An 11,917-nucleotide genomic window follows, 5' to 3' on the forward strand; every position below is an offset into this window, starting at 1 on the left:
CAAGTTAGTTAAATAATAAAAAGGTGTTAAAGGGAGTCTTGATTGATGAGTGTTGATCATTGTTAATCCAAAGATAAAAAAAGAGATCCTGTATATATTTGTATTTTAGTATTGTGTTTGTTGTGTCAACACAAGTAATAAAATATATTCAACGTAAAGTGAACGAGAATAGGTTATAGACTTTAGATTGGTGCACACGTCTAGAGTTGGACATAAGGGTTGGAATTGCATGGTGACGCGTGCCATGGGTTCTTCTAGGAATGGATTGATCACCATCCTCTTCAGTTCAAAGGTTCCTCGATATCGCATGTCATTTTGGAATATGTGGTAGCTCCCATATTATTTTGATAAGTCATCTCGTCAATAACTATTCGTCTATTCCATTTAAAGAAAGAAATAAAGTTTAGAGTCAGTTCAGTAAAGTTGTCTGCAGATTATTATATGTTATATTATATTATCCCTGCAAGTTACTTTTGAGTATCATGTTAGGATTATTTATGACTGATATGTAGTACTGAGCTTTGCTGATTACGTGCTTGTTGTGTGTGTGATCATGGCTTTGCCTATTGATCCTGTGGTACCTTGGGGGAGCAGAGTCGAGAAAGCATTGACATTACAGGTTAGCAAATGCATCTCATTGGGAATCTGGAATGGAGAGACTCATTGTATTACTAGTATCATTTAAGTTGCTTTCGTAGGAACTTGTGTTTTCAGACATTAGTTTTTGAGTTGGTGTGTTTTAGTTTCAGATATTGTTATTGATTTCATAAGCTTTAATAAAGTGGTTTTTAGTAAGTTCTTTTCCGCTGCAAAATTCTGAGTAAGCCGAAACGTTATCACATGGGCGATAATGCCTGGGTAATTCTCTAAGGTTTATTATAAAAGTATTTTCTAGAAAGAGAGAATTATCGGGGTGTTACATCGTCGACCTCCGGCACCACCGCCTCTAGTTTCGCCACTACCTCCGTCCGAATCTGCTCTCCTCCACCAGCACGCCGACCAACCACAAGTTGCAGTTTCACACCGCACTTCGTTCCCTCCACTCGGGTTTCTGCCCAACCAACGCCACCGGGTCTGCAAGCCGTGCGGGTGTCCCAACCACCACCGACAGTCTCACTTTCATCGGCATCTTATCGGTTTTGTCCTCAGCCTCCAAGGTGTCCAGGTAAGTCTCTTTACCCACTTTTTTATTTCTGCTTGGTTGGGTCTGCCTTACATTAATCTTATAATTCTTGGATCTCACTTTCCTTTAACTGTTTCGGACTAAATTGCATCACCTTCATCTATCATCTTTGTCAACCTATGTTTCTTTGCTCTTTATCTCACTATGTTTGAGTGGAGTTCATTCTTTGACTTCTCTATGCTACATGTGTCTTGTTGCTCACTTTTGATTTGCTTCTTTGGCTCTTGTCTTCCAAGTGCATTGTGTTTAATTCCAAGCTCGTTCATTTGCTCATCTGCAGTGTTACATTGTTTTTGATTTATATTTACTTATGGCTGCCCTCCATTCCTCTTTTAATTGTTGAATTTAGTCTTATGTCAAATCCTCTGTGCCTACTGATAGAGATTTACTCTTTCATATTTTTTACCCCATCTTTTATGGTTCGTCGCCTGCTCCTGTGTGACTGTATCTTACTTACTACTTTCTCTATGCCACCTGTGAATTGTTGCTCACTCTTTGCCTTACTAAGCTGGTTCTTGTCTACCAAGTTTCTTATGTTTAATTTTTTTCTACTTAATTGGTTCATCTACACTACTACTCTACTTGTCGATATTTTAAGCCCTTAGAACCTGCTTCTCTATGAGTGAATGTCATTAGTGCACCACGTCTTTTTCAGAATTCGCCAATGCCTTGCTTTAACCCCTCTCTTTTGGGAATGGCTCAACTATGCGATTCTCTTTTTTGTTTCTTCCTTTTTAACTTGGGGTTGGTATGAATTGCTTACTTCCCACACTGATGGTCCGACGTTACTTTCATCTAAATTGTTTCACTCTAGCATGAATCTCTCTGCCTTTTTTGGTTTCAATAAATCGAGTTCGTTCATTTATAGCGGGGGGTTCCACCCTAGCTTGCTTGGATTTCATTGTGTTTTTGATGGCTAAACCTCTTTTTTCCACCTTCGAGATGGAACGAGTTTTCATATCTTTTGGAATTGGCCACTTTGCCATCCGCTCTAGAACTGCAGTGGTGGCTCACCCCTATGAGTTTGTTGGAAGTTTTGGGGGTCAACATTCCTTTTTGGCATTTGTCCACTCAAAGGGGCACAAGGTTCATTATCTCGAACGACCATGAAGATATCCTCAATCATAAATTGTTTATGATGAACATGGATTATATCAATTTTGCTCATTTTCTACTTCATTGCATTTTGTCTATTATTATGTATCGCGATTACAATCCCCTATGGTGGTCTAGGAACCTTCAGGTTTGTGAAGAAAATATAGCAAGATTAATAAAACCAAGTAAAAAAAAAAATTCAAATGTGAGTCGTTGAAGTAAAACGATTGATTTTGAAGATATTTGTTGGAGATTAGTTTAACCCAAAAATTATCAGGGTCGGTGAGAATTTTCCAACGAAGTTTTGCAACAAAGGCTTTATTCATTGGTAAAGATTTTCGAAGGCCTAAGCCCACATGGGATTTTAGTATGCAGATTGTATCCCATGCAATTAGTGGGGTTGAAATTATTTCCTTATTTTGATGCCAGAATATTTTTTCGTGAAGAGTATCAATAGAGGTGGAGATGGCAGGTGTCAACATAGTTGAGACGCACGTATACGCCGAGAGAGCCTCGAGGTTGTCCTGGATCATAGTTAGTCTTCCTGCTTTGGAGAGGAAACCAGATTACCACAGATTAATTCTTTGCTCCTGCTTTTTGGACAACATGGGCAAGATTAGCTTTAGAAGGATGGTGGGAGATGAAGAAATTTCCAAGATATCTCCCCAGAGAGGAATTAGGGAGCATGTTAAAACGGCTAGCTAAAGTCACTTTACGAGATTGGTTGACCTTTTTGGAGAATATGATTGATGATTTGTGAAAATTAATCAATTGAGAAGAGATGGTACAACAGTCATCAATTACTCTTTTTAGATTGGTACAAGTGGACGTAGTTGTTGTTTCATTATTTTGATAATGACAAATAATTAAACTTTATTTGGTTTTCATTTATTTTATTCGTTTGTTTCTAGTTTGTTATGTTAGATTTACTTTCGTGTATCTTAGATTTATTCTTTCTGTTTTGATTTGTTTATTTTGTTAGATTTATTCTTTCAGTTTTAATTAGTTTATTTATTTTAAACTTCACAAATAATATGTTAAATAACTTATGAAGAATTGATTAGGAGTTTAATCAAGATCAAGTTGTTAAACATTATTTGCGACAAACCGTTAATATTATGGAGGTAAAAATTTGATATGTTATGATTCCATAATATTATGTTTAGTTAGTCTGTGTGCAGCCTTTTTGTTTTCCTATAAACAAGGAGCCGCCAAAAATTAACCTAAAAAAGCGCCCAAAAATAGATGCGTTGAGGTAGTTCCTACAGTTTAGGAACCACAACAACCAACCTAGTAACAAGGCGTGTGAACGTGGAGGTGCGCGTGTGTTAGTGGCTGAGATTGTGGAAGCCTAACTAACCAACTACCAATGGTAAAAAACTCAACGGACATATTCATGGGAGAAGTGGCTGAAGCTGCGTATGATCATGGAGAGGATAGTGGAGAAAATCGTGGAGAAAAACATGAGAAGATTGGTTTCTACAAATAGTAGTTTGTAACGATCTTTTTACGTATGCTTTCAGAATTTTTTATGTAATATTTTTTAGTGAAAGTATATTCGGTTTTCTTCTTCTTAGCAATTAATGTATTATAGATTGGGTTGAGTGAATCTAAGTCTTTAATCATTTTGAGAGAAAAAGAGAAAGAGAAAGAGAAGAGAGAAAGAGAAAAGACTTCGAGTGAAGTCAAGAGAGAAAGTCAACTGTTCAGGGCACTACAAGAATAACCCTCATCAACGACGGGAAATCCTGTTGTTAATGAACAGTTTCTCGTCGCAAACGCCTTTTACGACGAGATTTCCGTACCGTCGTCCCCGGTCGCAAAAGGCTCTGTCGCAAAAAACATTACGACCAGTTTGGACGAGTCGTCGTCATTGATTTTTTACGACGAGGTGAAAAACTCGTCGCAAAACATTTTGTATCTGCGACGAGATTACCCGTCGCAATTCAGTTTTTGAAAATTCAAACGATTCTTTTTACGACCAGAATTTCTTGTCGTAAATCTCATTTTTGAAAGTCATTGTTGACCTAACTACGACTAATTTTCGGTCGCAATTATACTCTTGAAACTATTTCATTACACCACTAACGACCATATTTCTTGTCGCAATTCTTTTTCATGCATTTCTTGCAACACATTTTACGACCATAATTCTTGTCGGTGTTCTTTTATTAAATGATTTTTATAGCACCTTTATTTCGTTTTTTGCCGGACCAAATTGTTACATTTTGCGACCATTCTTGCTTTGGATTCACTATATTTACCTATAAACCATATACCACTCACTCTGAATATCGTGATAAAATATAATTCATAAGTACATAGATGTAGAAACACAAGTACCAATAACAAAAGTATCTACAATCTTAGCCAACGGTTCAATACGATAAAAAGTCTAGAGAATCTGTCAAAAGTTTCACAAGTTAAAAAACCATAACTATTGTAGTTGTTCCACATTGTAGAAAATGTCATAACCCGCTATGTTAGTCCATATCATTCCAACTAAAGCTTCACGTAAGGATCTCCTCCACATGTCATTGCTACTTTTAGTTTTGCCCAATCACGAGTCGCCTCGCTGCTAAGCCCCTAAAATAAAAGGTAACAAATTATAAATTACAATGTATAAATTTTTAACCCATAACAAACAACCATAATCGCTCTCTACAGCTTGTTTAGAAAGACTACCTCAAATAATTACTAAATATCCTACTAATGTCTAATAAGTAATAAAATTTGAGATCACAACCGGATCCAAGATTTAAAACCATAGTCCAAACAACAAAACTAATCCAAAAAATTAGAAGTTTCCTGCTTCCTTATCAGCTTAACGCAGCAAATATTACATCATCTACCTATATATAGTTCTTTAGTTTAGAGTTGTTCCTTGTGTAATCGTAGAGACAATACATTGTTGAATTGGTAATAATTATATACTCTAGTATATATAAGTATAACACTGACATATTCTTGTTTGAGAATTCAAAAATATATATTAATCATAAATCATGGACTAGCAAAATCAAACTATATAGTTAAAATAATCAATAAACTGATATTTACGTTTCTCTCTTCATTAAACTAATCGATCAGTAAAGATAAAGAAAAAGGAAGAGAAAATGCAACTTCTTAGGGACCTCACTCTCTGGACATCAGATCAGCTTTGTACAGCTATGCTAAGGTCCTCAGTCACATGCAATCTAGAAATTTCATAGCTTCATAATTGGTATTATTTATAGTTATTAATACATCAATTAGCAATTGTTTTTGTCTGCTAATAATTTGTGACCTCATTATATATAAGTAAGCATTCGGGTAAGAGTTTAACTAATCTCATATTATATTTGTGCTGGATCAGTTGGACGAATCATAAAAGGATGTAAAGTGCTGGTGAATGTGGTCAATAGGTTGTGCGTTAATTGTTTGGTTTCTTGTTTGGAGATACTGCTAGTCAACATGTAACATGGTATTCGAGTATTGCTCAGGAAACTATGTTTCATTTGGACCCTTATAATGAAGTTTATGCTTTTATCTGGTTTTACAGTTGCTTGATATAACTTGAGAAGATCTTGACGAGTATTTTGCGACTTAAAAGGAGATGTGACCAAGCTGCAGGTTTGATCTATCTCATGTTAAGATGAGATATGCAGATCAGGCTTACCATTTATATATTCATTCAGTTATTATTATTATTATTATCATCACAGCTTTGCTTTTAGCTTGCTCATTCATTATTCATACACATGCACTGATGCAAGTATGCAACATTGCTATTTGCTACTATGACACACCAAAAGCAGATTGCAACTTTAGTGATGTAGGAGGTAGCCACTAATTTCACAGTGAAAACCCCGTTCTCCACGTTTATCTTGATCTCGTCTGTCGTGGCATTTTCTAGCAGCCCCTGCACACACACACACCCCTTTCCCGCAGCCCCTGCACACACACACCCCTTTCCCGCAGCCCCTGCACACACACACACCCTCCTATAGCCCCTGTACGCACTCCCCTGTACACACACCCCTTTCCTGTAGCCCCTGCACACACACACCCCTTTCCCGCAGCCCCTGCACACACACACACCCTCGTTCCTGCAGCTTGCACACACACCCCTCCTACAGCCCCTGTACACACTCCCCTGTTAGTTTAGATTATACTTTCAATCAAAACTCAGAAGTCCGTTCCTTAAGTCACAATTATTGCCATTTTCTCAACTCCAATGAAGAATGACATTGTTGAGACTTTGCTGCTTATTAGCATTTACCAACTTTTCAGACTCAGGCAGATGCAATCCAAACTAAAGCTCATGTCCCGTAGTCTTAACCCATATTTGAATGCATGCCATACACTCAATCAATCCTAGTATCCTATTATTCCTACTAGATGAATATAAAACAAAAACTATAACAAAAACACCTTCCCTTTTAAAATATCCCTGCACTTACCGTAAATATGTCATATAAATTCAGAATAGTGCATCATTCTACGAGCTGGACAATACAAAATCAGTTTACCTTTAAGAATCCACAATCAGAACCATGAAATTGATCCTAATTCTACGACTAAATTCCCCTAGTCCCATGATCATGATTATTAGCTATCACAAATTCCATTTCACTCCCACGTTTTAATAGCCTAGGTTCCATCACTACAGAATCATCATTAGCTAACATTAACAATGAAGGAGCAATAAGGAGTAATTCTTCATCAAAATCAGTAAAAGAAGAAGACTAAAACAGAAGCTTGGAAATGATTTAACAGAAGAATCTTGATAATCTGTTAAAAGGTATTCAACAGATTTAACAGAAGCTGCTGGTTACTCTTGATGATTTAACAAATTCATAATATCAATAACAGAAGAAGAGTAAATTATTTAACAGATTATCATCTTGCTTTATATTAATCATACTCAAATTCTAATAAAATCAAACCAAACGAACATAATACCAGCCAAATTCGACAATTGTTCTTCCAGTTTAAGATTTAACATTATGTTCGTTTAATGAAATTCTAATAAAACCAAATCAACATAATACCAGCCAAATTCTAATAAAATCCTAAATATTTAAATCAAAATTAAGCCTTTAAACTCGAAGAATAATACCTAATTCCCCTGAAGCTGATGCCCTGAATCCAGTCCAAGAAACGCTCACTCTTCTCGCCAATGGGAGGAATCCAGTTTGAGAACAACAAAAACATGAAGACCGTCAATTTAGGCGAACAAAAACAAAAGAGAACATCTGATTTTGCCTTTATAGCATGAAGGATGGAGAAACTTACCAGATAATCTGAACAAACGATTCACCAATCGGAGGAATTCGGATGAACAGAGGAATTCGCAAGCGAAGAAGCTCAGAAGGAACCGTAATGGAACAGCGTAGGGTTTTTTAAATTTTTGGGAATTATCAAACTAATGATATTTTTTTTAATAGTCTTTTGCAACCGTTGGTTTCCGTTGTACTTACAAACTATATGGACGTTAAAATAATTAAGAAAGCGGGAAAGCTCCCGCTCATGTTTTTTCGCATAATTTCACACTTTTTACGACCAGGTTTTAATGTTTACCACCAAATTTAAGACTCGTCGCAAAATAACCTTAATATCTACGACGGCTTTCAAAACTCGATGTAATTGGTACCTTTTTACGACCGGATTTCCGCACGGTCGTTAAGGTTGGTCGCAATTGCCATTCATTCTTGTAGTGGGGGGAGCAAGCTGATAGGGAGCCAGTTCCTAGTGTAACAGAGTAGGTCCAAGTTTAGGTTGTACAAAAGAGAGTCTTTTGGCCTAAAGTTATTAAAGAGAATTTCACAAAAGTCCGGTTAAAAACCCCACAAATGCTCCGTATTTGACCCGTAGCAGACGTCATACGAGCATTTGAGCATTTCACAAATGCTCCGGTTATCAACCGGAGCATTTGTTTCCTCAAATGCTCCGGTTGTGTTAAAAACCGGAGCATTTGAGCTTTTTTATATGAGTAAAATACCACAAATGCTCCGGTTCTTTAGGAAAACCGGAGCATTTGTTGACCAAATGCTCCGGTTTTTTGAAACAACCGGAGCATTTGTGTATTTTATATAGTAAAAAAAAAATTTCAAATACTGCTAGCATGCGTGCAGCTAGAGTATGACACTATTGCAATAGTGCAGCAAACCAGGCCACAGCTAGAGTATGACACTATTGCAATATCATCAACAAGAAGTGCCCCAGCTGCTCCTCTGGAGTATGATCTAGTGATAGATCTGAAGGATTCTTGCCCAGCCTGAAACAGGACACAACACATAATATAAGCATACTACAGAGCAATCCAATCATCTTCCCTAACTCCAAGTCCATAACAAAGAGATTACTTCATTACATTCTCAAGTATTGTGCATTACTCAGATAAGACAAATGCATAACTCAGACAAAGATCTTTAGACTCACTTATCTAACCGAGGTAGTGAGAACTCATTAATTACCGATTAATGGATAACAATAGAGTTAGCTCTCCCTAATAATCTGAATGCAGATCAAGTTACAGCAAAGATAACCATAGAAAAGATCTTAGTCGATCTTCCTTCATTTCTTTTTGACACCCTTTCCGGCTTAACATCTCATCCAACATTGTAGTAAGCAAACCACCAAAATCGATCAAAGAAGTCCAGGGCTTATGTAGCCTTGCGGAGGTGTTTTCCGCTCCAAACCACCTCGACCTAATCAAGAGCAAGCAAAACTACCAATAAGAGTCATTTTCACTCACTAAGAGTCACTATAAGAGTTGACAACAATCATAAATCCCCTTTAATTCTAGCAGTTTACTGCCACCAACAAGAGCATATATGTGAAGTTAATAATAATCCAATTATGTAATGCAGTCCCTATCAAAAATAACTCTAGAATCACTTGTTGAAGTGCATTGCTGATTTGTAGCCTTTACCCCATCGTTTACACAAGAAACAAGTTCATAAAGTGCATTTCCTAAACCATCTGATTCATGGACAATAAAATTCATTTAGTTACTCGAGAAAAACGATATATTCACCAATGACTAGTTCACAAACACACACACCAAACGTACACAAACACACATATTCACCAATGTGCAATGGATAAAAGAAAACCTGTTTTCCACAGTCATGTGCATCACTTATGCAATCTTTGAATTTACCAGAGCCTCCATCATATGTTTCTACAACATCTGATTTTGCCCTATTGAAGGCTCATTTGATAATATCATATTACTCCTACAGCATGAATAAAACACTCAAGCGTGTCAGAATAATTCAATAAAGTTGGGAGGCGTGCTCAGGGAATCCCTGATCAATGTCTGGGTGCAGTGGGCCATTATAAATATCATAAGGGACATATTGCATCATATTACAGGTGCTGGTAAGTGGTACGTGCCTGTTATGTGATCAGGAACAGGAATAGGTGCTGGCAGGGGAGGTGTGCATCAGGGGAGGGGAGGGGAGGTGTGCAGCAGGGGCAGTGGAGGGGTGTAGAGCAGTGGGGTGTGGGGCAGTGGAGGAGGGGAGGTGTGCAGCAGGAGAGGGGAGGGGAGGGGGAGGGTATTACATTTATCAGCTACATTTACCAGACATCAAAAAAATAGTGCAAAAGTATTATCTACCTTTAACATACTGTGGTCTACATGCATAGGGTGGTTAGATTACATAGGGTGGTCTGATAACATAGGGTGGTCTACAACATAGGGTGGTTTTCCGATGAATTAAACCCTTGAGAGAATGGAAGGTCGAGGATTAAAAAATTAAAGAAGAAAGGAGAAGTTGTAGTTTGAATGTTTGATATTATGAGAAGATGGTGTTCAAATATTATAGTTCGTGTGAGTTTTTATGAGAAGTTGTAATTTGATTCAATGTGTTCAGAAAAAACGTTGCACAACTTTTCTATTTTTGTAAATTTTGTCTAGCATTTTTTTTTTCGCAACATCATTTTTTTCTTTTACGAAATTATTCTATAATTTGTGTAAAAATATTAAAAAACACTCATAGTCTACAAAAAGACATTATCAAGAAATACCTTTTTAATGTGCGAGAGAAGTAAGAAAAACCTTGTAATTGTTTGCATCACCGTTGTGAAATTTGTTGCTTCTTATGGTTTGTTGAGTATTTGTGAAAAAGTATCCTGCAAAAAAATGAATATATGTTTATCAATTTAAAGTGTAAAAACACATATTTATGAGCAAATCACTATGTTGTATCAGATACAAGAACCATCATAGCACCTTCCTAGCGATGATATAAAGTTTATCTAGCAAGATGTACATTGCCAAAAGAAAACATCAGTTTATGTGTTTGTTAATTCTTTCTGTTGAGCTTCTATATCAAAATTAAATGACAATTTAAATATTTAAATGGCTAACATACAGATAGAAGAACTCAGTCCCTCCTAGGCTTGTATTCTACCCATAATATTCTTCACCTATGCCTTTTTGAGGTTGTTAAATAAAAGATCACATTCCTATTAATTCTTTTCTCTCTATCAACATCAACCCTTTTTTCGCCCCATCCCAACACTTTCTCTGTTCTTCTCTCTCTTCACTACTGACACTTTAATACACATATAATAACTATTCTTAATATATGTGCCAAAACCAAAATCTGATTTTTGAAATCCTAATTGAAATTCGCCACCAAGGAAAAAAAACACAAAGAAACTAGTTATAGGTAAAGTTATAATAAAATTTAGATTATTGAATATGCAAAGAAAAACCAGGACTCGCTACACTAGATCATGTGCATTATATTGTAAAATAGTTGAAGCGAAGTACACGCCACTGGTACCCAAGTACTTTAAAGTGGTGCTCATGTTTAGTATCTGAACGTACTTCAGCAAATCTTTTCTGAAGCCAGTTTTCTGTTCTCCACCAATGATTTGCAGTCTGTCAGAGGTTCATGGATAGTATATAGTCAATCAACTTTTTCAAACATCATATTTACAAAACGAAATCTAGGCATTCATATATTAATGGGGACAGAGAAAGAAAGGAGACAATTGAAGGTTTTGGATGGTAGTTTACCAAACACTTTCTCATCATATGAGCAAATGCATCTAGCAATGAGACGAAAATTGCAGCATATTCTAGACCATCTATGCAGTTTAACATCAATCACTTCACTGAAATACAAACACAATCCTTCAAAGAAAATAAAGAGCTTCAAACACAAAGCCCACTCACTGATCAATGCATGGTAGTTAAATGCATTAGCACTGTAGCAACTTTATGTAGAAATTTTGCATATTGAGTAGATACTCTGAATAATGAAGATTCAATGCTCAGCCCAGACAGCTTAATAACTTATGTACCTGATTTAAGCGATTAAGGCAGATGTGTGGAGACTTGTCCTCTGCTCGAGGAATAAAATCTAACACACTAACACCACAGTTGCTCTCAAGTAAACTCTGAAATACTCAGTTCCCAAGCCTAATCAGATAAAAGACAGGAAAGAAGAATTACAAGGGCATGCATATGCATATATGAGGCATCAAACAAAACAACAAAAATTACCAATTGCTGTTGCAACAAGAGCCTGATTGACAGCATTGTGAGCAACCACAAGTACGGACTTGCTTTGATGATTTAATATGCTATCCCAACTGCTTCTGGCACGTGCCCACAACTCCCTGACAGGATAATGT

General features: G+C 36.6%; 2 long non-coding RNA genes across 2 annotated transcripts; both read right to left on the reverse strand.

Annotated features, from left to right (window-relative positions):
- Nucleotides 1–4,572: 4,572 nt before the first annotated feature.
- LOC104893467 (uncharacterized) lies at nt 4,573–7,716 on the reverse strand. The gene is made up of 3 exons (XR_007274337.1): nt 7,556–7,716; nt 7,380–7,429; nt 4,573–4,864 (listed from the first exon to the last, which is right to left on the reverse strand). It is a non-coding gene; the product is annotated as an uncharacterized LOC104893467 (long non-coding RNA).
- A 1,134-nt stretch (nt 7,717–8,850) lies between these two features.
- LOC125497296 (uncharacterized) lies at nt 8,851–11,899 on the reverse strand. The gene is made up of 3 exons (XR_007273926.2): nt 11,787–11,899; nt 11,585–11,702; nt 8,851–8,970 (listed from the first exon to the last, which is right to left on the reverse strand). It is a non-coding gene; the product is annotated as an uncharacterized LOC125497296 (long non-coding RNA).
- Nucleotides 11,900–11,917: the final 18 nt, after the last annotated feature.

Source organism: Beta vulgaris, chromosome 5 (genome assembly GCF_026745355.1).
Source record: "Beta vulgaris subsp. vulgaris cultivar EL10 chromosome 5, EL10.2, whole genome shotgun sequence".
Taxonomy (NCBI): Eukaryota; Viridiplantae; Streptophyta; class Magnoliopsida; order Caryophyllales; family Amaranthaceae; genus Beta; species Beta vulgaris.